This window comes from Empidonax traillii, unplaced genomic scaffold, assembly GCF_003031625.1.
Source record: "Empidonax traillii isolate 1590-97213 ecotype Southwest subspecies unplaced genomic scaffold, ASM303162v1 scaffold139:size1643147, whole genome shotgun sequence".
Lineage (NCBI taxonomy): Eukaryota > Metazoa > Chordata > Aves > Passeriformes > Tyrannidae > Empidonax > Empidonax traillii.
In genome coordinates, this window is record NW_020955332.1 from 192,809 (window position 1) to 198,818 (window position 6,010).

Genomic DNA, 6,010 nt, shown 5'->3' on the forward strand with positions numbered 1-6,010 from the left:
TCCCTTCCCTTCCCTTCCCTTCCCTTCCCTTCCCTTCCCTTCCCTTCTCTTCTCTTCTCTTCTCTTCTCTTCCTTTCTGTTTTCTTTTCTGTAATTTACTTTGGATATTAAAAAATAATGAACTATATTTAAAACACATAGTGCACATGATGTTTTTTACTCCTGAGAGGGGTTGCAAGATCACAAACCCACCAGAAAATTCAGGGCAGAGAACTCAGGAGGTTGTCTAATACAGCCTGCCGTTCAAAGCAGGGTGAGCAATGAGGTCAGAAAAGGTTTCTCAGGGCTTTATTCAGAAAGTTCTTGAAAACCTCCCAGGACTGACACTACAAAACCTGATGGTTGGATGATGCAGACCTCATGAGTTTGCAATTACATTTCTTATTATGTCTAAAACAGCTGTTAAAATTTTCCTACTGCACTTTTTGTATGCTTAGCTACAATGCCTCATACATTTTTGTCCTAATCAACATATTGTAAACCACAACCAGGTTGCTGTTTGAATGACTGCAGTAATTACTGTTGCCTTCTTTCCCCTTCTTCAGGAAACAGAAATTTTGACAAAAGGACAAACAGCCCTTCACTCTGCATAATACAAAATGCAGATTGAGATTTGGTGGTAAGGTAGCAGAATTGCTCTTCTAGCGAGATTTGGCAGTGAGATAATGTGTGGCACATGAGAAAGAGCTCTGAGTGAGCAAGTACGAAGGATTATGTGATGGGCACCACATCAAGATTCAATGCAACTGATATTCAATGTGTACCTTGTCACGCTGTTCCAAAAGTGATCCTGAGAAACATGGATGTGTTGAAACAAACTGAGTCAAGTCAGGGTTTACTCCCTGACATGTCACAAAGAAAGTTCGGATATATTTTACATCTACCTTAAAAAATTCTAGCCTTTGAGGCTTGATGCTCCCCAGCAAATAGAGTGAAAAGTACTTGTAAGGGTATTTAAAGAACATATAAAAATTATGAAAGACTGCTAAAGACTTTTCCATGCTAGTCAGACAGAACAGTTTCTCTGCAGCTTTTAGAAGTGGAGGGTAAGACAAAAACCAAACCTCATGAAGAAGCTGAGAGTTCAAAAGAGGTGTATTGGCCTAATTAGCTGAGAATTTTAAAGGTTAAATTTAAAAATGTATATTAATTTCGAAATCCCAAGGTGGAGAGAGCGAGAGCTGTTGTGTCACACACCAAAACCTTTGTGGGATTAACATCTGTAAGATAACATTTAAAAAAGCTGCAGAGATGTCCTGCAGCAGGCAAGGAAATGCAGCCAGTTTGCAGAAAGGAAAAGACAAGGGTTTTGCAAAGGCTCCACCGCTCCAAAGCAGGATGGGGGTAAAGAGTCCTCAGCTCACCTGAGACAGTATAAGTGCTGCTGCGGAACTAGATTCAGCTTTTAAAAAGTTAAATGAATCAGACCCACCTCCTTTTCTTCCTCCCTCCCTCCCTCTCTCCCTCTCTTATTCCCTTCATTCCTTTCTCCTCCTTTCCCTCTTTATTTCTCATTTGTTTTTTAATACTCCTATTGCATTTTTATGTAAAGTTTTTATGTATGTTCTCTAGATGTAACAATTAGGGATAGCTGCCAGTATTTGCAAAATAAAAAGAAGGTTGATTCTGTTTTGAAATAATTACCATGAATTTAGGCTTAATTTTTGAGCATGGAGTGACAAATTAGCAGCATTATTTTGAGCATATTGTAAACAATTGCTTTAGTAAAAGGATATCATATTTGCTCTTTGAAAATTTAACATTTTTCAAATCAGTGTCACAGGAGAGGTGACTTTATTAGTGCAAGAAGCTTTTCTTTTTGCTAGACACACCTAAATACCCAACATCTGAGAATTTTCAGATACCTGCTGGTAAAAACTAGTGAAGTCCTCCTCTTCTTCCGCAATCCGTCTAAAGGATATCACACTGCCAAACACATTTTCAAGTCACCTAGATTCACTAGGAGAATGCCTAGTGAATAGAGGAGAATGACAGTTATTAAGTACCTAATTCATTAATGTTCTTACCTTAACTGGCATATTGTGTTCCTTGAGCATAAAAAACACATCATCTTGTCCAGATTTCTGAGGTCTCTGCAAAAATTATTTACTTAGCTATTGACAGAACATAATTCTCAGGATCTCTCACCTATTATGCATAATTGCACCTCGAAGACTAAGTAAAGCTTATTTGACACTGGAAATATCTTTTAAAGTTTTTTTAAAAAAAGATTTATGATTAACTTTCACTACAGAGTTTGCATTCAAAGAAAGTTAGAAAACACTTTAGTGACAACTGTGGCACGCTCTTTGGCAGTTCCAGGCTTTGGCAAATCCAGCTACCAATGATGGTCCCACCAGAAACAAAACAAAACTATTGAGAAAACCTGTAAGATACCTGGGGATTCGGGAAAAAAGCATTCCTTCTCAGAAAGACCATAGAGGTAAAACCTTATCCTTAGTATGTAATTCAGCCATAGAACTTCTTGCCACATGGAACATGAATACTGAATTTGACATGGATTCAAAAACAGAAAAAACAGCATAAATTCTTGTCTGACAAATGTCTAAATGACTACTGAGTACAGAGGTACCACATCCGGCTCAGGAAGGGCATGAGTCACCAATCAGTGTATTTAGACCATTCAGAGGATGTATCATATGATATCATGTATCATATGTTTACTCTGTACAAGTCCTTCCCTCAGCATTTGCTATTGGCAAATTGCTAATGACAAAAGAATTGCACTTCTTAGTGAGCCCTCCAACATCCTTTTGTAGTCCATATATACACAGGGAAACATGTAAAGCCACCCAGAAAATACAGAACTCATTCACAAGGCTTGAGGGGAATCCACCTCTTTTCCCTAAGGATATTTATGGCTTCTATACATAAGAAAACAACTGTAGTTAAAAAGAAAGATGATTACACACAGACCCAGTGCCTTGTCTGTTCAGCATTCACTTCAGTTTCTAAATGCCACTGAGAGAGGAGGAATATGAGTCTATGTTTCCATGTGTAGATGAGTGTCCTGAACAGAGGCCAGTTCTTTAATAGGAAATGTCCAGCATCGCTGCCACTCCCATTTCTTTTATGAAAAACACCTATAAAGAAGGAAGTCTAGACATTAAGATTATCTGTACTTCCCATCTATACTTTCACTGGCTACCACAATGCTAAAATTTAAGCAATACAAAGCCTAAGCCACTTCTCTGAACCTAGTCGAGCATTCCCATATGACCCAGAGCAGAATTTTGTAGAGGACACAATACACTCTCCCTTTCTTCCATATGAAAGCAATGTTGCTAACTGAGGAAAGTCCCAGGCTTTCTGCTGTCATGACCCATGTCAAAAACTGGACAGCATGGAGTGCCTCTGCTAGCAAACAGTAAGAAAAGCAGGCAGGATGAATATCTCCCCTCCCAACCTAAACCCCCAGGCAAGAATATCCATGGTGACAGGGAGCCCTGAAGCATTTTCAGCAGACAGAATATTTCCAGACAGATGAAAACACATTGTACTGCCAGAGCCACATAAGCCTTTTCTGATTTGGTCAGCATCATCTTATGCATGATTTAGTAATGACTTTGTATTCAGCTTTACAGTAGGAGAACTGCACAGCTCAAGGCATCCTAGTTCTTTTCCTTTTTGACTGACTGTAACTTGCTCTCTTGTGGGAAACCCAAGACATTTTTCCTTGGATACATGTGCACATTTTTTCTTGTCCAAGCAATCTGATACCTTAACTTTATATTCTTCCATTTTGTAACTTATCATTCTAAAATGTAAATATCTTTGTTAAGCATCTACAACATAAAAGTGCTGTGTACTGTGCTGTGTATAAGGAGACTTAGACAAATTTAAAAGTAGATATGTCAATCTTCACTCATTGAACTCTGTTTATGTTACTTTCAGTTATTTAAGAATAAACAGATGGTTCTTATATTGTGAATATGATCTATATTTCTCTGCTCCTTTCTTCTGTTTATCTTGAAAAACAAAATTTCAAAAGTCAGGTTCTTTAAAAAGGTATCAATAAATAAGGGTATCTTCGAAAAGTCATTTTTAAAAGACTGAAAAAATGTGGGAACTCAAAGCCAATTTCATTATTATATCCTATAAAACTTAATAGCCTGACAGAAGAGACATTATTTTCTCCTTGAGGAAATACTGCAACTTAGATTAATATCACTGATATATTTTCCCTGACCACCTCTTCACATCTAAGCCTTTGAATATAGGTAGTGTTAATCAACTTAAAATGTGTTCCTGCATCATCATAGCCGTATCGTATCTGCACCGTTTTCAAAGTTGCCCAAAAGAGTCGTGGCACAAGGAGCAAAGCTGGATTTTCTCGGAAGACCCAGGCATCATCCAAGGTTTCTTTTCCCAACAGAGGAAAGAGAGCCCTCTGCTGCTCTATACGAGACATGCTGTAGCGGTCTCGAAGCTGCAGTGTCTTTTTAGCTTGATGGGAAATGTCAGGGTGGGTTTTAGGAAAGGAAATGCAAACCTCTGCTCTTTTCCTCTCTCATGCTGTGGAGTCAGACGACAAGGGAAGTGGGGCACTGAGAAGTGTTGTCCACTACCTCTCCAGCACAGAGCACAGCTGTATCCAGCATTTAAAGTAACCAGGGCAAAAATGTTTGCGAAATATATTTGATGTGTGCTTTCTCAGAATAAAGCAATGGATTTTCTTTCTGTAAATTTGGCTGTAAGAATGGCTTCCAGGTAAATATGACTTACAGAAGAAACTCAGGTTTAATTTCAGAACCAGAGGAGAAGCCCTGGTTTGCTTCACATGTTCACGCAGATGCGATGCTGTATGACTGGCACACGGCCACAGTCATTCTATTGATACTTGCAAACTCAGTATAACTACCTTGTGTGAAATGCTATAGCTGAATAAGCTGCCAGGAATCTTTTGCATTCTTCCCTTTTCCAGAACACAGAATTTTCTAGGCAGTTACTTACACATCAGTAGGATGGCACAGGCATCTCAACAAAGTCAAAGCTTTCAGCAGATGACCGTCAGGATCATCCAAATGACTCAGCCCTTGCAAGGGCACAGATAAGTGGAGATGGTTCCCATTTAAGAGTCTGTAAAACTTTAAGACCTCTACTCTGTTGTTAGCTTTGGCTGAGGTTGAAACCCACTGATTCTGAGAGGAAAAGCTCTACTGCATATCCCATGATGCTTATTTATATTTAATTTAATTTATATTGGTGCATTTTTACATGCACCTCTCCTATAAAGACAGGCTGAGAAAGTTCAGGCCATTCAGCCCAGAGAAGTTTGCATGGAGACCTCATAGCAACTTTCCAGTATCTGAAGGGGGGCTAAGAGGGATTCTTCATCTGGAATTGTAGTGATAGGACAAGGAGTAATGGGTACAACGTGAAACAGGGGGAATTTAGGTTAGATAATAGGATGAAATTATTTTAATGTGAGAGTGGTAAGACACTAGAACAAACTGCCCAAGGAAGTTGTGGATGCCCCAACTCTGGAGGTGTTCAAAGCCAGACTGGATAAATCCTTGAGCAACCTGGTCTATCGGGAGGTGTCCCTGCCCATGGCAGGGGGGATTGGGACTCAAAAGATCTTTTAAGGTCCGTTCCAATCCCTTAAAATATCATATGATTCTATGATTCTAAAGCCTTACTCCAGGAATCGGGCACTGCACACACATACAGAATAAAAAGCCACTGTGCCGCAGATATTTAAATTATTGTTACATGAGCATTCCGATGATTACACAGTCCCAATGCCCACACCCCGAACCCTCCCCTCCCCGCCCCGCCCCGCCCGCGGTGCCGCAGCGCAGCCGCCCCCAGTAGCCCCGCGCCTTCGCTAAGCACAGCCACGGCTGCGGCCCGGGGAAGGGAGGGCGTGATCCGCCTGATCACATCGGCCCTAGAGATGAAAAATTTCTCCCACAGGAGCGGGGATAGACCGCAGAGCGACAGCGCCGCTCTGCCGCTGGTCGGCGCGTCCCTGCGGCCCCTTCAG